Here is a 21,617-nt window from a genome sequence, read left to right on the forward strand (position 1 = left end):
TGATCAAATATTGCAAAGAGTATCTTGGAAGAGAATTCGATATGAAGGACATAGGACTCATGCATTATTTCCTCGGATTGAAAGTATGAAAAGGAGATGGGGAATTGTTTGTCTCTCAAGGAAAGTATGTCAACTACTAAATAAGTTTCACACGGAGAGTAGAAAAACCATGGACACTCCTCTCGCAATAAGTTTGAGGAAAGAGGATTCCACTTTAGGTGAGGAGGTGGAGACCACTATTTACAGGAAGCTTGTGGGTTCACTTATGTATTTGGTGAGCACACGACCAGACATGTGTTATGCAGTTAACCAGCTTATTCAAGCAATGGTTAAGCCAACCAAACGGTATTGGAAGGCATATAAACATGTGTTGATATATCTCATAGGCAATACTTAGTATGGTCTTTGGTACAAACAAACAAAGGGAGTGAAGCTTCAAGGCTCCATAGATGCAGATTGGGTGGGTAGTCCATCAGAATGGAAGAGAACTTTAGGAGGAATTTTCAGTATTGGGTTAGCAACATTTTCTTGGTACAATAGGAAGCAGAGATCAACTACACTCAGTTCAATAGAAGCAAAGTACATGGTTGCTAGTTAAGCATCTTGTGAATCCATCTAGATGAGGAAGATTCTTGTTGGGTTGTTTGGTTAGATGATGGATCCTACTATGATTTACTGTGATAGTCATAGTTGTATCAAACTCTCTAAAAATCCATTTTTTCATGATCATTCCAAGCATATCGACATCTGGTATCACCATCAACGAGATTGTGTGCAAAGACAGATCATGTTGTTGGAATACATTCCTACAGAGGAACAGGATGCAAATATTTCTATAAAGGATTTTTCAAGAGGAAAAATCGAGTTCCATAGAGGCAGGATTGGGGTATCTAATAATCCCTTTCTTTTTGAGAGGGAGTGTTGAAAATGCAGTAAGAAAATCCTAATTTAATTTTCCCTTTAATTAAATTAGGAGAAAATTGTAATTCCACATCACAAGACAACTTGAATGAGTTGACTAAGTTAGTTTCACTTAGATTGCTTAGTTAATTCGAGTTGAGTGCCTAACTTGAGTTGTGTAGGAGCCTAGGTCTAGTTAATTTCAGTTGTAACAATTTAATTTAGTTAAATTGAGTTAAAGTCAGTTAAACTAGTTTCAACTGTTGTAGGAACTAGTAGGAGGTCTAGTAGTGGGGTGCATCTTCAGTGTTCAACCAGTTAGCAGATAAATCATCCATAATTAACTCATGCATGCATGAAAATTTATTTATTGTTAGGTCCCCATATTACTAGTGTAGCCCCTTATTGTTATTATTGCAACCCCCATATTGTATTGTTGTGCCCATGTAGTCCCCATGTTGTTGTTAGTGTGCCCCATAGAATCCCACTATTTTTATTGTCGTGCCCTGTTGTGGTCACCAACAACCCCCCTCTTTGTTTAGTATTAGCAATAATATCAAGCAAAGGGGGACCCTTAACAAAAAATCTCAAAAATATTTTTATCAAAATTTTTGTACTTAACTCCCTAAAAGCTATATCGCATCGCAAAGAGAGAGTGAAGCGTTTTTCTATGCGCGTAAGTAAGCTGCGATGAAGCGATGCGATATCCATCGCATCGCATATTTTGAAAGCACCCTTAAAATAAAAACCAAAGGAATCGCCGATGGCCGATATGCGACGTCGCATATCGCAACGTCGCATAAGCAGCGCATAACGAGCAAATGAAAATTGCGATATCGCGATTTGCGACCTGCGATCTTGCAAACTGCGATTTTGCGATTTGCGATCTGCGACGATTGAGACTATTAATTGCTGCGATACGAATCACAGAAACCACTCATTGCAAAGTTTCTTCGGCATGATCTGTAAACCCAAAATCGAGCGCTCACCTTAAGGGAAATTAATGATTGCACGCCTGAGTATCCAAAGATGATCGTGTTGCGTTTTTCGAAGAGTCAAGTCATTATGAGTGTCATGATTATGCATTCATTACGACTTAAAGCTTTCATGTCAATCTTTTCGTCGTGTCTCTTTTCCTTTGCGTAAACTGTAAGGCAGCAACTAATATAAATCTATATGCAGGAAACATCTAAGGAAAAGGGGAAAGCGCCAATACTTGAAGAACAGAGAGGAGATGCCTTCGCAAATGGTTGTCGCATGCAGCAGAGCCGCGGATTCCGGAGTATCACTCCACAGACACTGATGAAAATAGACTATCCAAGACTCAGAGTCAAAAGCGCACAAAAGCAGCATGTTTGCAAAAGATCCTGAAGCTCAGATTGGATAAAGCAAAAAGAAAAACGCTAAAAAGGGATGATGCTTCAGAAAAGCCTGGAACAAAGAACGGAAGCAATTTTCAATAGTAAGATTGTTCAGGCAACAAAATACCTAACTCATTGAGTCATTCGCACGGCCGAAACCGAAATAGCAACAGCACAATCAGTTTGAAAGAAATCTGGGTTATACTAAGTATACACACAGCAAATACACCCAGTCAGAGGAAGATTTTCAAAAATATCTTCTAGTCTGTCAGAAAGAGGTGCCAGCTTTTGTTATTTCTACTTTTATCGCCCGAGCAAAAGGAAAAGACAACCAGCCGACTCTTTCCAGGCGGACCTCACATTGCTTACAGCACTAAGGAGCAGATACAGAAACGGTTAGAAATTAGATTCAATTTTTAGAAATAAAATTGCTTTAGTAAAAGGGCGGTCATTTGAAGTCGTTCCCTAAATTTGTGTAATTAAGATTAGTTAGTTAGTAGTATTTAACCCTTCTCATGGCATTTGGAGAAGGGTCCGGAAATTTGTCAACAAACTTGTCCTCAGAACATGAACTTTTGCACCCTCGGAGGTGGTTTTTGATGAATGGATGGATCGAGATTTATTTATGTTTGCATTTTAATGTTTGCTACTGATGTTTCACTTTTGTACTCTTAGTAGATGTTAGAAGTAAGTAGAGATAAATCGTTATTGCTTGGAGTTTGTGAGTAAAATCAGTCATAAATGGTACTTTTATCTCTTGATTAATTTCTGCTCATATTCTCAGAGTGATATACAGTTGATTTGTTTATATGTTGATGTATGAATGTCTGGGTTACCATTTGGCACTTTTGTACGGTGGAATCATTTGTTTGTACTTAACATATGAATAACTTATCATGCGATATGATGTTCACAACTGTTTTGCCTAACTTCTTATGCAAAATGGTTTATCTTAATTGATTTATATTCTTATGATAGTTGAATGATCTTTATTACCAGTTATTGTATGAAATCTTTTTAGATCGCATGATGAAAGAATCCTACCCCGGGTTAGTATAGATTGGATGTGTTGTTTTTGTTACATTAAAGTAGCATGGAGTCAGTTTAGAGTTTAGAGTTAGATTAGCTTGAAATTACCTTTAGATTAGCATCATCAAAAATCTACACACACTCACACATCCTTTAAATTGGGAAGCTGGTCCCATCATCCCCAGTCGGACCCGCTACACCAAACGGGCAAGGAGCCGCCAACCAGGTTCCCGACCGGGTGGGTATCCCCCTTGTTGTTGACCCGATTTCGGGGTCCTCAACATGCCCCTACAATATTATTGTTATGTAGGCTCTGATTATATTGGGACCACATAGAATCCTATATATAGAAAGGAAGTTTTGTCATTTGTATCATCAAAAATTGTTCATTTGTGTAATGTAAAGGAGTTTTCCCCCTCGAAGAGGCTAATTTTGAAGATTTTGATCTATCTTTTCTTCTATTTTGTGAGATGGTTGCATAACATTTGGAATTAGAGCTTTAGATTCAAGGGTTTCAAACAAGTCATCGTCGAATTTTCGATATAACTTGGTTTTTATGAAGTTTCAGAAGCTGAAATTAAAATCCATTTGAGCCGGAAACTTGAGGAACCTTGTGACCGGATTTCAGATCTTTTATTGCTATATTTTCGGAGATATGATCCAAGGAAGTTAGGGTTTTTGTAGGCTCCCAAATACCATCTCAAAAAGGTGACCTTGGGAAAATCGTCATAACTTTGTCTCTGAGCATCAAATTCAAATTTCGTAAAAAGTGATAGAAATAACATGGACTTTAGTTTGTTGGTATCTTTTTCAAGGCCGAAGTTCAAAACAGTGACACGTGTAACTTCGTACAAGTTATCTCTACTGAACTAGTCTATAATCAGGTCATCATGGAAGATTGGGCATAACTCTTTCTTGGATAACCCAATCTCGATCAGACTTGTGGCGTTGGAAAAAGAACTCAAAAGGGATACCAAAGGATGAAATTTCATACCTTGGAAATATGAAATTACAGAGATACAACATATTCAATTTTGTGCTCCTACAAAGCGAAAAAAAGGTGTGTAGTTTTTTTTCAAATTTGCATAAGTTTTGTTTGAAAAAATAGTTGAAGTGATTCAAAGGGCATAGTGAAGCATAATTATCATTAATTGATTCCCCAAAGAAAGAAAATGGAAACACCTAGTAAGCAACCTGAAATCTCTACTATGACACATGAAGAATAGGAATAAATGCAGCATGATATATCAAATTTACGAGACCAAGTGGAACAAATTTCACTCTCGCAAAAAGTAATGAAAAATGAATTGGAAGTCATGATGAATGTTAAGATAGATGGTAGAAAAAAGGACATGGGAGTTTTGAATGATGGTTTAAAAGTAGACATCAAAGCAATGATGAATGTCAAGATAGAGGGGTTGAAGGAAGGTTTGGCAAAGTTGCTAGAATAAAGGCTTCCCAGTGGTGACAAGGCAATCCATGAAAATAATGATGAACACAAAAGGAATATCAATTACAATTTTAGAGACTCCAATGTGAGGTTTAATAACCACCATATTCTAAAGATAGATATGAGAAATTTTGATGGCAATGAACTGGTAACTTGGATACTACAAATGGAACAATATTTTGATCTACATGATGTGAAAACGTCACAAAATGTATGTATTGCATCGACTTTATATTTAGAACGAAATCAATTTGTATGGTATAAATGGCTTTGTTCTCCTAAACCACTTGTCACCTAGTCAATTTTTACGAAGGAAATGATAGCATATTATGAAGATACAAAGAGAAACACCTTCTTTAGCCAATTGATAAATCTCAAACAAAAGGGTTCAAGGGTAGAGCACATTGAGGACTTCCAAAATTTTAATATAAGGGTAAATGATATTCTAGAGAAGCATAGGATTGAAGTCTTCATCGGGACTTTAAAAGATAACATCCAACATGAGGTTCGAATTTGGTACCTAATTCATTGGAGAAGGCATTCAGGGTGGCAAGAAAATTTGAAAGAAAAATTATGGAAACAAGGAAGTCTACCACTCATCACTATAAATATGGAAGTGTTGTTGCTCTTAGTCTTCCACAACCTACAAGGTTGACACCACAACAATTGGAGGAAAAAAGAACAAAAGCGCTTTGTTACAGTTGTGATAGAAAAGACACTAAAGGTCATAAGTGTGTTGAGAAGAAATTAATTTATATAAATTGTGAAGAGGAGGAAGAAAATGATCAAGAAATGACAAAAGAAGAGGATATACACCAGGATCCAACCCTGAAGAAAGAAGAAATGAATCCGACCATATCTTGTAATGCATTAGCACTTTATGGATATCATCCACCATCCATCACATCATCTTTAAGAGAAAATTCTAAGGTTCAAGCAGTGTAAGATCACAATGAGCATCAACAACAAGTTCTCCAACTCTTTAAGGATAACCTCACTTTGGCACAGAATCGAATGAAACAACATGCAAATCAACATCTCAACGAAAGAAGTTTTGATGTAGGTGACTAGGTATTTTTACGGCTACAACCATACAAACAAATGTCCCTCAAGCAAGCTAATAAGGATAATAATTATCACCAAAAGACTATGGTCCTTACAAGGTGTTGCAAAAGATTGGTACTATGGCATACAAATTAGAGCTTCCTGCATCTTCCTAAGTGCCCCCAATTTTCCATGTTTCATGATTAAATAAGGTTATAGGTGATAAGCTCCCAGTTCAAACAATATTTCGAGAACTTGACAAGGAAGGAAAAATCATATTAGAACCTGAATCAGTCACGGAATCAAGAACATGCAAGCTACGAAATCGATCAATTTCATAGTATCTCATCAAGTGGAAGAACTTACCCGCTGAAGACTCCACATAGGAGGATGATAATTTTATACAAAAGCATCCAAAACTACTCAAGCGTTGAGGACAACACTTTTTTGGAGGAGAGGGGCATGTTAGGTCCCTATACTACTAGTGTAGCCCCTTATTTTTATTAGTTCAACCCCCTTATTGTATTTTTGTGCCCATGTAGTCTGCATGTTGTTATTATTATGTCTCATAGAAGCCCACTATTGTTATTGTTGTGCCCCTACAATATTATTGTTATGTAGGCTCTTATTATTTTACAAATATATTATATGGATCATCATTGTTTGACCTCCTTCATCCTCTACTTGGTTTCATTTCCTACTTTTCAACTCTACTCAATTATTTTTTGCTTGTGCCCCACAAAAATCTATATAAACACTTTATCTTAACTTGTCCTTATATTTTTAGTTGAAACCTTAATCTATTAAAACCCTAATATATTGGTGATATGTATGGTTGAGATTAAACCTATTCCAAGTCATTAGTGCATAAAATACACTTTATGATAATGAAATATTTAAATATAATATTTTTCACTTGTTTCTAAAATTAACTACAAAATAAAGTTACTTTTCAAAATATAGCAAACCACCTTTTTATATGTTTACATTGAACCAATGCGGAAGTTCCTATATGAGCTATATTTCTAAACAATGACATTTGATCCAGGGGATCAGTAAAGTGCTCAAAATTCAAAGTGTTCAAAATTGCTTGAAACATGTACCAGAGCGTAGATATCAACAACTTGAATCCAACACAACTTAAATCACTCAAAATTGACACCGTATGCTCTCGATATCACGTAAACAAGCAAAAACAATTTGTACGTTGGATGCAGGACTACTTACTGGGCAAGGTGACTGGACATGTTGACTGGGTTTCTTATGCCAATGACTGGTTGCCAAGTGTCCTCTCTGTATTGGTTGAATTAGGTTGTGATTGGATTGGGTGAATGTGTCTTGTTGTGGTCCAATGAATGGAGGCCACTGGGCCAATGGAGGGCTACCACGTGGGCTCCCAACTGTGCATTAAATTTTTTTATCAGCTAAACAAGCCTCTGGGGGAGCAAATCACATAACCTATGGATTGGCATCAAAGAGTCTTACCGCTCCACTGTCAAGGTGGTTCTTAAAAGTATTGGTGGCCAATATATATTTAAATTTAATGTAATAAGATGTTGGGGGACAGGGTTGGGGCTAAGCCCTAGCCCCCAGTCACCCCACACCCATGAGATCGCAGGTTGGGGAGCCAAGGGTTCGAGCATGGCCCCATCCCATCAGGCCTAATAGTACCAACCACCATACCACAATCAAATTATGGAGCATGAAACGGTTAATGAGGGCGGAACTTGAGAACTAGCCTCAGATCATATTGCACCCATCGGACCACATGCCAAAGTGTGGGAGCCAACAGATTCGAGGGCAATGTTTTGGGGACCAACGCTGGTCATATCACTGTCATGTAACCTTATACCATAACCTGAAGCATTAAACATTTGAGGGGAGGAACTTGGGGACTAACCCACTGTCACTATATCCCATGTAACCACAGTGCCACTGGGTGGAGAACTAGCAGTTGTGGGCAGAGTTTTCGGACCAACTCACGGTTTCATGCCACCATGTGACCTAGTGCACGAAAAACAAAGGCGTTAAACAATTTGGACGCATAATTTTGGGGATAGCCTCAGGTTTATGTTGCGCGTGAGATCGTTACCGAAGTGTTGGGGGTTATGCCGACGGGGGCGGGCGCTTAGCCCCAGCCCCGGGCGCATGGCCCCATGTGGCCCTGGTTTTTTGCCACAAGCCTTTTTAGGAAATTAAACCAAGCGACATTTTTCACCTAGTTCGGCACGAATCTCTCTGGCACCTAGCGAAATTTTCGCTCGACGTGCCCAGAAAAGTCGGATTTGTAAGGTGGATATCAATCCAATCCATTTGGTAGAGCAGTTAGCATAAGAAACTTGGGGAGAGCATAACTTCCTCAACTTTTGGCCAAATTGAGCCCAACAAAAGCCCAACTAGGGGTTTTTGACTGTTCTGAAGCTATTACAGACATAATAATTACATTTTGAGTATTTTAAATCCATGTAAACATAAATTTGATCACTTAATGAAAGAGGCCCAACATTGGGAGATGGACCAACAGATGTAGCCCAGGAGAGGGGTAAACTCCTTTATCATTTTTGTTGTTATGTGTTTCTGATATGGTATTTTGTCTCCGTTTATGTTGTTAACTAAGTTTAAAATCCATTATTTTATGTGTTTGTTAAAGTGATCCATTGCCTACAACACATAAGAATTTTACTAGCAAAATTTTCTATCACCTTCAAGTTTGCATTACAGATCAGTTTGGTATCATAGCTCTGGGTCATTTTGAAGGTTTGATTTTGTTTGCAAGTGTTTTCTAATTCTTACAAGGTTGAAGCTTAAAAGAGGATAAGGGGAACTCGTGGAGCCAAGATCTCAAATTGTTTCAAGGATAACACTCACACCTCAAGCTTCACTATTCATGGCACATGAAGAAGGTCTTGAAGGGATGTCTGATGATGAAATAAATTTCAGAAAACATTTCTTTGAGATGTTTGAAATGGTAAAATTTCTTTATGAGGATAGGAATTCAAGGTTGCAAGGAGATATCTCAAAACCTCCAAAGGGAGATGGAGGAAAATGAGACAAATTTCCAAAATGGTATGGAGGAAATGGTGACAAGCCACCACCTTCACCTTCATCCTCATCCTCATCTTTATCCTCATTTTCTTCTACTTCTTCTACCCTTTCACAAACACCTCCAAATTCTCCAAAAGGACATGGTAAAACTCCTTTTATAAAGCTTGACATTAAGTTTGAATTGTATATGTATGATGGAGAGGTAAATGTTGAGAAATTAGATAATTAGATTTGTCAGATTGAAGTGTATTGCAGGATACAAAGGATCAAGGATGATGAGACCAAAATTCAGCTTGCTTCTCTTAGGTTGGAAAGTGCAACACTCATTTGGTGGGAGGCCAAAACTCAAGAGTACATGAATAAACATGGTAACGTTTTATCCTCTTGGAATGATTGTGTTGTTGCAATAAGAAGACAATTTTATCCATTAGCATACATGCAAAAGGTGATAATGGATTGGAAAAACTTTAGGCAAGCTAAGGTACAAAATGTGCAAATATATACTCAAGAATTTAGGAAAAAGGCTTTGCTTTTGGGTATAGATTTTTCCTCCCAAGATACTCTACCGAAATACATTGGAGGATTTCATAGTTGCTTGAGACACACAATTCTCATCTTTAACCCTAGAAAACTAGATGAAGTTTGTGTACAAAAAACTCATTTAGAAGCAAGAGGGAAGAATGTTTCTAAGGAAACTAGTGATATTTCATTTAAGTCTGGAGATAAAGGAAAATGGAAGTTCAAAGACAAGGATAAAAAGAATGCTTCAGTCAAGAAAGAGGGAGAAAAACTCACATGTAAGCATTGTTCAAAACAAGGCCATGATGAAGACCATTTTTGGAAACTTCATCCTAAGATGAGACCCAAAATTTTAATAACAAGGAGAAGAAAACCCTACACAACAATATCTAGAATCTGATTCCGAAGATGAAACAAAAACCATAGCCATGGGATTGAAAGGAAAGGATTCAATTGCAAGTCCTAGATCTTCTAGGAAACCCATTGAAACTCAAAATGAAATAGAAAGAGTTGAGTTGTTCCATATTAGATTCATCACAAAAAATAACAAAGTAGATACCTTGTTTGATAGTGGTTCACAGGCAAACCTCATTTCAGAAGACATTGTCAAGAAACTGAATTTGGAAACTATTCCTCATCCTAAACCTTATCCTTTGGGTTGGGTATGTGAAAATGCCAAACTGAAAGTGACCGGAAAATGCATACTTATATTAGCCATCACTGTAAATTTTATTGATGAGGTAGAACTTGATGTGGTATCGTTTGATATTTGTGGGATTTTTTTGGGAAGCCCATACTTATACAATAGGAAATCCATCTTTCATCACCATGAGAACAAATATCATTTGTTTAAATATGGGATTGAATACATTGTTAGAGAACATAACAAGAAGTTGAATTTATCACTTGGGAATGTTGGACAAATGAAGAGGTTTGTAAATGCTAGTAAGTATTTTGCATTGTTGATGATTAAACATAAAGATGTTGATGAAGTTGAAGCCTTCAAAGAATATGATGCAACATTAAAATCTAATTTGGTTGAACTTATTAACACATGTGATAATAAGTTTTAGGAATATAATGTGTCGCCTCCTAAAAGAGGAAAACAACATGAATTTCATTTGCATCAGGATGCATCAATTTTGAACATTGGTTTAAACAAGATGCGAGTGTTAAATAATGCAGGAATCAAGGAGCGGATGCAAGAGATACTTAACAAAGGGGACATTAGTTCTAATACATATTCTTATGGGTCTCCTAATGTTTTGGCTTTTAATAAGGATGGTTCATGGCTATGACGATCACATTTGGTGAAGAGTCAAGCCAAATACAAGGCTAGACATGATAAGCATCATGTTGACCACAGTTTTCAGCTTGGAGATGAAGTAAATCTTTACATCAGCAAAGAAAAACTTCTAGGTGAAAATAACTTGAAATTAGGTAAGCCTCTTTTGATTGAATAAGTAGGGGAGAATGTTCATATTTATTTAACAGAAATTTTCTCTTCTAAATATCTTAAAGAATTGCAGCAAGATCCTACCCTTGACAGAGAAACAAGAACTTTGAGAAGAAGGAATGAGAAGCACCTTCATATGGGGTTCAAAAGTACAAAACCAGACAAAGCCAAATGGATTGAAAAGAGAAGGGTGAGGGAATTGTACCCTCATTTGTTTATTGAGTAAAAATAGTCTTTTGGAGGTCCAAAATCTTCCAGTTGGGAGGAGTGATCCATGGGATAAAAAAAGTGATCAAAATTGCTCGAAACCTGTACTAAAGAATAGATCTTGACGACCTGAATCCAACGCAACTTGAATCGCTCAAAACCGATATCATATGCTCCTGATATTGTGTTCTGGTATTTTTCCCAAACATGCAAAAAAATTGTAGGTTGGATGCAGGACTATTGACTAGGCAGGGTGACTCGACATGTTGACTGGATTTCTTAGGACAATGACTAGCTGCCAAGTGTCCTCTCTGTATTAGTTGAATTATGTTGTGATTGGATTGGGTGAATGTGTGTTGATGTGGTCCAATGAATGGAGGCCACATGGGCTGATGGAGGGGTTCCACGTTGCCTCCCAACTGTGCATTAAATTTTTGTTATCAGTCGAACAGGCCTCTGGGGTGTCAATTGCATGACCCATCGACTGGAAACACAGAGCCTTATTGCTCCACTGCCAAAGTGGTTCTTAATAATATTGGTGGCCAATATATATTTAAATTTAATGTAATGCAATGTTGGGCGAAGGGTTCGGGGCTAATCCTTGGCCCCTAGTCACCCCACGTCCACAAGACCGCAGATTGTGTTGGAAATAATACTAAGAGGGGGGGGTTGAATCAATATTATCAAATCAATATAACCTTTTCATTTCCATATTCAGATTAATATACGCTACTTCAGTTAATGAAAATCGCATGTATACACAACTGTGTATAATGCAACCAGCGTATATTCAGTAAACTTATAAATCAGTTAGTTGCTTCTTAATGAGTGTATCAGAAGATTATTAACAATATGATCAGTAAATAGAAGTAGTAAAGCAGAACAAATCATCACACATAAACAACACACATGAACACCAAGATGTAAGGTGGAAAACCAATGTGGGTGAAAACAACCTGCTGCAATTTGTCTCTATCCTCTTTTAAATTAGAAACTTCTTTTTACAATGATTCTGTACCGGTGCAGTCTTATACCAGTACGGAGGCTGCTATCTGCAGAAGGCTACAACCTTCTCTTGTCCTCCAACTTCTCCTGGAAGGGAGCTACAACCCCCTTAGCTCTTGTACTAGCTGAGGTACTAGTACGTAGGTGCTGACCTACAGAAGGCTACAACCTTCTCTTTTCTTCCAGGGACCACATTTCATACATTTTCAGACTGGATCCATGAATATCAATCAAACATCAATTATATTTGCATCAACCAGTTTCCTTTGTACAAACCAGTACTGAATCAAACAATCACTTCTTTGTATGCTATACCCAGAAAACAATATATGTAACCAGACACCAATCCTGAACCCAGAATACTGTAGCAATAAACAGAAGTTGCTAAAACAGATTTCATGAGACGTACGCTACTTCAATATGTAGAAACCTGCGTACATACGCAGTTGTATTAAGGAAAACCAACATATACGCTATCTTCACTTGCTGAACCTGCGTGTATACGCACCTCTGCTGTGCCGAACCTGCGTACAGATCTATAAAATATAATTTACCCTTTCACTTAATCAGACATCAGTTATACCCAGATTAACAAATTTATAGATCTAAACATGTGCCAACTATAACAGATCATAATCACACAATGATACTACTATTCAAGCCTTAAGATCTCGCCCGTCAATAGAACTTATCCATCTTGTAACGCTCAAGTTCCTCCTTGATTCAGATCCAGCTATACACCACAAACCAATCACCAATATTCCAGGTCTTACTCCTCTTAAGATATTCAATACTTGAGTTGATACCCTTGCCAAATGATCTCCTTTCCTTTTTATAGTCTTAGGCCTTAAACCATGGTCTAAAACCATTGAGAACCAATACTAGGGACCCAATACCTGGGTTCAACACTTTGGATGCAATACCAAGGACCAAAACCATAGGTTCAAATATGTCGGACTAAATACCATGGACCAAACATAAGTTTTCCCACATGTACGTGCTTTTCTTTACATGAAAGTATGTGCACACATATACGCGCCTTTTGATCAGTAATCCCGCGTGTATACCCGACTTTGTTAAGAGGAACCTGCGTATACCTCATTTTCTTTCATTCCGGGAGCATGAACTGTGTTCTGCCATTTGAGTGAGTTGCCATCAAGGACAACACCTATGTCATAGAGCCAAACCTGTGTCGTAATGCCAACAATCTCCCCCTTTGGACTTGATGGCAACCCCAAGTCACTCAAAGTCATTCTCCCCCTTTGACATCAAGGGCAAAGGGTTATGCTCCCCCTGAGTACATGTTGAATTCTATGCTCTGTTGTGATGTCCAAGCTCCCCCTGATTGTAGGCAAGGTCTGCAAGAAAATGTTCTATATAACTTTATTATAAATGACCTTCCTACCACCAAAGACTCATACAAACATCCATCTCCCAACCAAGTGGGGATTGACTCATCTACCCAACAAAGTGGAGATACACCAAGAATTTACACATGATAAAACAAGAACATTACTTCATCCATCCCAGACATAGTGGGGAAACCAAAATAGGTCGTTACATGACCTTCATAGAGACGAAATATCTACAGCAAGACTATGATAGTTATCAACAACTATCGTCAGCAGCATCTGTCAATCATTATTCAAACCAACAACCATGTTCTCCCTCTGCAAATGTTCCACCTGAAACCAAAACAATTGTGAAATTGAACCAAGATCTTCTAAGATAATGCCAACAATGCATTATTATAAGAATATATGCTCCCCCTGAACCTGTGCCAAATGGTCTCTGTCAGACCCATATAAGACTCTTTTCATCCAGAGTGTTATCACTGAAAATGCTGTTGCCAAAATTTTTTAGCCTAGCTTAAAGACAGGGTGTTTTCGCAGCGCCTGAATTCTTTTTAGCAGTTTCGCAGCGCTACATGTTTAGGTGTTTTCGTAGCATGCTACGAAATTGGGGATTTGTTCGAGTTTTCAGTAGAGGTTAAAATCCTAGCAGGGTTGTTGATCCAAAATGGCCAATGGAAGGATTCATTGAGTTCAACCAAGTTATGTGTAAGGAATGGAAATGAGCTGCCCTTCTGTATCACTCATGTTCCAAGTTGGCGGTAATGCAACATGTCATAATATGGGTGCTTGCAAAGAGACGGTTGACAGTTGTACAAGCAAAAGTTGCGGTGGTTATGAGGTGGACATAATGCACTTTAAATAGGAACCGCAATTCCAGGTCGTTTGTCTGGCACCAACATAAGTGATAATACAAATGGCGCTCGAGGAGATAGATTTGCCCATTTGCTTGATCTATATGCATCCACATAGTCGGTATCTTGATGGATTGGTTCCTCTTTGTGGCAGAGTCTAAGGATATTTTTGATCAGAAGGCAAGTAATAGATATTGGATTGATGTGCAACTTCGGTGGGGAGATTATGATTCTCATGACCTTGAACGGTATACGAGAGCTAAATTCCTAGACTATACAACAGATATGTCAATTTATCCATCACCCACTGGTGTTATGATTGCAATCGATCTTGTTTACAGTTTACATTCTGCATTTGGTAATTGATTTCCTGGTTCAAAGCCTCTTTGGGCCCAAGCTATGAATAAAATAATGAGAGTTCATGATAGCCTCGTTACCTGGTTTAAAAGTTCTTGACAATTTACCTGTCACTCAGTTGGAGAGAGAGAGAGCACGAACGGTATTTGAACAATATTTTGAATCTCTTCCATATAATAGAAGAGAGAAAGAAAGTGTTTTCAACATTTTAAAAGGGCGTGAAACTGGAATAGGCTCTGGAATACTTTTGCCATGCAAGCGAAAGCGACTAGGCACAAGCAATGGTAATGCTATTTCATTTTCCAGATTTATTTGTGCAGCCAAAATGGCCTCTTGTGCATGGCCAGCCATTTACCCTATTTCCAAATTGAAAAGGAACTCTACTGAAAATTCTACAGAAATTAACAAGAAGTTTCGGCCCAGACAATTTGAGTATCATCCATCTGATGCTAGTTTGATGGTCTTCGGGACTTTGGATGGGGAAGTGGTTGTGATCAACCATGAAAGTGGTAAAATTGTCGGCCATGTTCAGTCAGTTGGAGCAAATCATAGTATTCTTGGTCTCTGTTGGTTCAACAAGGACCCTTCCAAGCTTATTGCTGGCTCTGACAATGGCACATTACAACTGTATGATGTGAACCGAATGCGCTCAACTGTTCTTCCTTCCAGATATGGTGCAGGCAGCAGCAGTAGAAACCCTGCCACTTACACATATGAAGAGTTTGAGAAATTAACATCTGTCCATATTAATGCAACAGATAATTATTTCCTTGCTAGTGGATATTCAAAACATGTTGCTCTGTATGATGTGTGCAGTGGAAAACGGTTACAAGTTTTCGAAGATCTCCACCGTGAACATATAAATGTGGTAAAGTTTGCTCATCATTCCCCATACTTGTTTGCGACTTCATCATTTGATCAGGAAATCAAAACGTGGGACTTACGACAAAAGCCTACACATCCTTTGTATACAACGACCAGCTTAAGAGGGAATGTGATGGTGTGCTTTTCTCGTGATGATCATTATATCCTTTCCTCAGCTGTGGATAATGAGGTCAAGCAACACTTAGCTGTGGATGGAAGGCTACATATGAAATTTGACATTGCTCCTACAGGAAGTGCTCAGAACTATACTCGGGCATATTATATGAATGGGAGGGATTACATTATTAGTGGGAGTTGTGAGAAAAAAGTTGTTCGTATATGCTGTGCTCAGACATGATCTTGGCAAAGGTGGCCATGAACTGAGTAAGAGCACAGGAAATGTTGGTGGCAGACTTGCTTGCGGGGTTGTCGGTCTTCAAGGATGAATATGAGCAGTTGGTTATTTATAGGCTGGCTTTTTTCAAGTATGAATAGTTCAAATGGTGAACCGTGAAGCCTAGCAAACAGCAGCTATTCAATTTTGTGAGGAATTTAGAGGAAGACTGTGTTTTTTAAATCACACAGCAGTTTCGTAGCGCGCTACGAAACTGCTGTAGGTGATGTTTTTCAATGCAGAATAAACAGTTTGACCGGGAATGTTAGAAGAGAGACACTTGTACATCAATACAGCCTACAGCTCATCCAGGATGTGGCAATCCGCTCTATTTTGGTTAATGAAAGGTTAAAAGCATACTCCTTTGGATTCGAATATGTTGAGGCAAACCAAAGACCGACAATCAGGAACAGTTTCCTATATTTCAGGGTGTGGGAGAACATGTTATATTAAAGGCCAACAAGCAACTATAGACACCTGTCACAGCCAAACTTAAAGAAGCCATTTGTCAGAGGATGAACCTGTTCTCTCATTTTCCTCGCAGGAGCATCATCTTGATTGTAATAAATGCTTTTTCCAGCATGATGTAGAATTAGAGTTTTAATTGTTTTAGGATTCCAGCGTTAATTGTTTTAGGATTATAGTGTTTTCAGTTAGTAATAAATGACTTTTATTAGTTAGTTTAAAGGTGAATAGGTGGCATTAGAAAAGGACTCCGAGCTCCCCTCATGCTGGAGGTGGCAGCTCTAAGCAGTTAGAAGTATGTGTCTATATAGAGGAGAATGATCGATGTAATAGAGGTTGGAGATTTATAAAAAAAACAGAGTTTTCTATCAGCTGATGTAAAAGACTTTTGACAGTAATACAAAGATTACTTTTTCTTCCCAAGATTCATCATGTGTTCAATGCTCAGAATATGTATGGTTTTGTCATTATCCTTTATATGTTTTACAGCTCACTGAATATGCAATCACTCTGAATTCACCTAGTGCTCAGACTTCCTGTGTATATTTATGAGTTGAGGTTTTTTTTTGAGAAATGTTTTGAGTATTAAACATTATATGCCTTGGCTTCCATGATTGAGTGGTTATTAGTTTACTGCAGAGGTGTTTGACTCCATGAGCCCAATGGAAGATGTGTTAATTTGTTGTTCCAACCAGCTTATTTTTATGTAATGTTTGAAGAGTTAGCCATCTGTTCTGATTATAAATCCATATCAAAAATCTGTGAGAGAGCCCTCTCTGACTAAGGAGGCTAATCCTTAGTCTAAAGCCTGGTTTGAAATAGTTGCATGAGATCTTGCTAAGTAGCAGCCCTTAGTACATGATTTTGTGATAACACAGAGCTTGGCCCACAGAATGTCTATATACGCGACTATATCTTCATAAACCAGTGTATGTACGCGGATCCTCCATATGAAACTCGCGTACAACCATTAATCTCTGAAACAGACAAGTTTCAGTAGCAAGATGATGCATCAACTACCCCCAGCTTCTGTCTGAGGTATTCAAATGTCTCCTTGGGCAATGGTTTGGTGAGTATATCAACAACTTATTCCTTAGAGGGAACATACTCCAATTTGACCTTTTGTTCCAGCACTTGTTCCCGGAGAAAATGATACTTGATAGGTATGTGCTTGGTCTTTGAATGCATGACTGGATTCTTAGAAATGGATATAGGTGGAGTACAAGTGATTTGAATGTCTTGTAATGTTTGCATCATCCAAAGGAGTTGTGTGCAGCAAGATGCAGCAGTTACATATTCTGCTTCAGTTGTAGATAATGCAATTGAACTTTGTTTCTTGCTGAACCAAGATACTAATCTAGGACCCATGAAGAATGCATCACCACTAGTGATTTTTCTGTCATCCATGCTTCCTGCCCAATCTGCATCTGTATATGCATGAAGTGTGAGATCTGTACCTCTAGGATACCATAAGCCAAAGTTTTGAGTTCCTTGAAGATACTTGAAAATTCTCTTAACAGCCTAAAGATGAGTTTCCTTTGGATTTGCCTGAAACCTTCCAACTATTCCCACTGCATGCATAATATCTAGTCGGGTACTTGTTAGATAGAGCAGACTACCAATCATGGATCTATAGGTTGGTTGATGTACTGCTGCTGATTCATCATTTGCGCTGAGGCTGCATCCCGTTACCATAGGGGTACATACTGGTTTTGAATCCTCCATCCCATATTTCTTCAAGATCTGCTTGAGATACTTGGTTTGTGATATAAAAATACCGTCTTTGTTTTGTTGAACTTGTAATCCAAGAAAATATGTGAGTTCACCGAGCAGGGACATTTCAAATTCTTTTTGCATCACTAAAGCAAAGTTTTGGCTCATGTCTTCTTTATTGCTTCCAAAGATGATATCATCAACATACACAACAAGTATTAGCAGCTTATCATTGTCAATTTTTATATATAGATTGTTGTCTATTGATCCTTTTGCAAAACCTTGTTGATGAAGGTACTTATCCAACCGATAATACCAAGCCCTTGGAGCCTGTTTAAGGCCATAGAGAGCCTTTTTGAGTCTGCATACGAGTTTTGGATCATTTCCAAGAATAAACCCATCTGGTTGCTCAATATACACTTCTTCATCCAAGTCTCCATTTAGAAAGGCAAACTTCACATCCATTTGAAATACTTTGAACTTTTGAAAGCTAGAAAGAGCAAGGAACATTCTTATGGCCTCAATTCTAGCAACTGGTGCAAAAATTTCTTCAAAGCCTATACCTTCTTGTTGAGCATACCCTTTACAAACAAGTCTAGCCTTGTTTCTAATAACATCTCCATTTTCATTCAACTTGTTTTTGAATATCCATTTTGTCCCTATGACATTCTTATCTTTTGGTCTAGGAATCAACTCCCAAGTGTTATTCTTTTCAATCTGTTCAAGTTCTTCCTCCATGGCCTTGACCCAGCATTCATCTTTGCATGCCCCTCTTACATTTTGTGGCTCAGTGGAGGAGAGAAATGCTAGATAACTTGAAGCTTCTGAAATGGTTCTTCTTGTTTGTACTCCTGCCTCTTTTTGCCCCAAAATTTGAGTTTCTGGATGATTCTTTTGAATGTACCTGGATGGAGTCTTTTCTTCTATCCTTATCTGTTCTTCTGGTGCCTCATGGGTTTCTTCTTCATCATGAATCTGATTTGATGTTGAAGGATAGTATTCATCATCTTCGAAATCTTCAAATTTTACTTGCCTAGGAGTGTTTCCTTCTTCATCAACCACTACATGAATACTTTCAACAATTTTTCCAAGTATTTTATTGTAACACTTATATGCTTTGTTGTGGGGAGAGTAACCAAGGAGAATGCCTTCATCTGCTCTAGATTCAAACTTGCCAAGGTTTTCATCAGTCTTTTTGATGTAGCATTTGCTTCCAAAAATTTTTAAGTATTTTACCCTGGGAGTCTTACCATACCAAAGTTCATGAGGAGTCTAAGTACTGTTTACCCAGACGTTTGTCTTGTTGAGCATAGTAACTGCAGCAAATGTGACTTCACCCCAGAAGGTTGCGGGAGTTCCAGACTCATCAAGCATGGCACGAGCCATTTGTTGAACCGTTTTGTTCATCCTTTCCACTACTCCATTTTGCTGAGGAGTCCTTGCAGTAGAGAATTCCCTTCTTATTCCATGTTCTTCACAAAAATTGAAAAATTCATCTGAGGTAAATTCCCCTCCTCGATCAGACATGAGGCATTTGATTCTGCAATTTGATTCGTTTTCAACCAAGGCTTTGAATGCTTTGAACTTATCGAAAGCTTTGTCTTTATGCTTCATAAGTCCTATCCAACACATCCTGGAAAAGTCGTCAATGAACAATATAAAATATTCTTCTCCTTGAGGTGACCTTTTCCTAGATGAACCACATACATCAGTATGGACAAGTTCAAGTGGCTTGCTAGCTAATCCTTCCTTCTCAGGGAAATTAGTTCTGGTTTGCTTACCAAACTGACATGATTTGCATATTGTCTTGTTTGGAATTCTGATGTCAGGGAGATCATGAACCGCCTGATATTTGCATGCTTTCCTTATCTGAGAGAAGCTTAGATGCCCCAATCTTCTGTGCCATAGCCAGTGCTCATCATTCTTGCTTAGATAGCATTGTTGTTGTCCTCCCTTGAGTATGTATAAATTATTTGGAGTTCTTATGCCTTTGATCACTGTTCCTCCTATATCAAGCTCGCGAACAATGCACCCATTTGATCGAAATATTACTTCATTTCCTTGATCACACATTTGACTAACACTCAATAGATTATTCTTTAAGCCATCAACATACATAACATTTCCAGCTTTGACCTTTTCTTTCAAAAGAACAGAACCTTTACCTTTGATGAGTGTAGGGGTGTAATTTCCAAATGAGACCTTCCTTTCCTTTTATAAGGCACTATATGACTGAAGTTTTTCTTTATCACCTGTCATATGTTTTGAGCATCCATTTTCGATGTACCACTGATTTTCCTGCCCTTCCGCATATAAGGCTATCCCACATCTTTCTGGTTGCGATTCTTTCTTTCTCCATGTTTTGGTACTCAATGAAACTTGCTCCTTCTGAGTTGTTTGCCGAAACCTACTCCTACATTCAGAATATTCATGACCGAAGTTGTTACAAATAGAACATTCTATTTCATTCTCAAGAGCAGAAAAGTTATTGTAGGTCATTTTCATGATCCCAGTCATACCCCTTTGTTTTTGAGCTTCTCTAGTCATGATGGTCTTGTAGGCAACACATTGAGTAGCTTTGTGACCATGTTATGACAAGAGAAACATTGGCCATTGAAGAAATTCCTGTGATTATCAAACCTACTGACCAAATGATTGTAGTTTCCATTGACATCCATTCTTGAGGCAAATTGAGAATGATTTACCTGTGGTTTTTTGTAGCTTTTCTTCATCCTTGAAGTAGATTGCCCCCGATTTACCTGGTAATCTTTGTTCATTCTTGAAGTAAATTGTCCCTGATTTACCTGGTGATCTGCATTATGATTTTGCTGTCAATTGTCAACCTGTTCACTTCTCCTTGCTGCATCAAGATAACTTTTGGAGGTGGATGGCTTATGTGCTTACTTCTATGCTTGAGACGCTTCTTCAGTATATCCAAGACCTGTATTGATTAGAGGAGAACGCTGCACTTTGATAATCTCATCTAAAGTTTCAGATCCTTTAGCAAATCTAAGATTAAGAGCTTTTGATTTCTCAATATCTTTTCTAAGTCCCAAAATTTCACATTCTAACTTTTCATTGTGTTTTTCTCTTTCAGCAAGTTGGAATGTCAGAGTATCTATAATCATATTCTTTTCCTCTAAACAAATTTTGAGTTTAGAAATTTCTTCATAGAGACCTTCTTCATCTATAGCATCCAAGAAATCATCATCTTCAAAAGCCATCAAAAGTCTATAATCATTACATTGTTCATCTTCATCACTATTTGAATATCCATCACTGTCTTCATGTGTATAATAGCTCTTCTTACTTACATTCTGTTTTCTGTTCTATCTAACTAGTTCCTTACCTTTGTCAAGTTTATCTTTATGAGGACACTTGGCAAGCATAGTGACCGACTCTTCCACACACAAAGATCTTCCAGTTCCCCGATGAAGGTTCTTGACAAAATTTGATTCTTCCTCTTCTTCTGACATATGTCCTGACTCATTGTAATCTCCTTTTCCCGAGGCTTTGAATGCAGCTTCTCTCCTGTCTGACGGTCCCCCTTTTCTCATTTCGTAAGCAGTTAGGATTCCGTGCAGCTGTGACATGGTAATGCT

General features: G+C 38.0%; 1 pseudogene; it reads left to right on the forward strand.

The window, feature by feature from the left end:
• The first annotated feature begins 14,643 nt into the window (after positions 1–14,643).
• Positions 14,644–15,801, forward strand: LOC149148020 (protein DWD HYPERSENSITIVE TO UV-B 1 pseudogene; annotated as a pseudogene).
• Positions 15,802–21,617: the final 5,816 nt, after the last annotated feature.

Source organism: Pinus tabuliformis, chromosome 9 (genome assembly GCF_031772625.1).
Source record: "Pinus tabuliformis cultivar Carrire ecotype Pingquan chromosome 9, CPIR1, whole genome shotgun sequence".
In the NCBI taxonomy this organism is placed as follows: Eukaryota; Viridiplantae; Streptophyta; class Pinopsida; order Pinales; family Pinaceae; genus Pinus; species Pinus tabuliformis.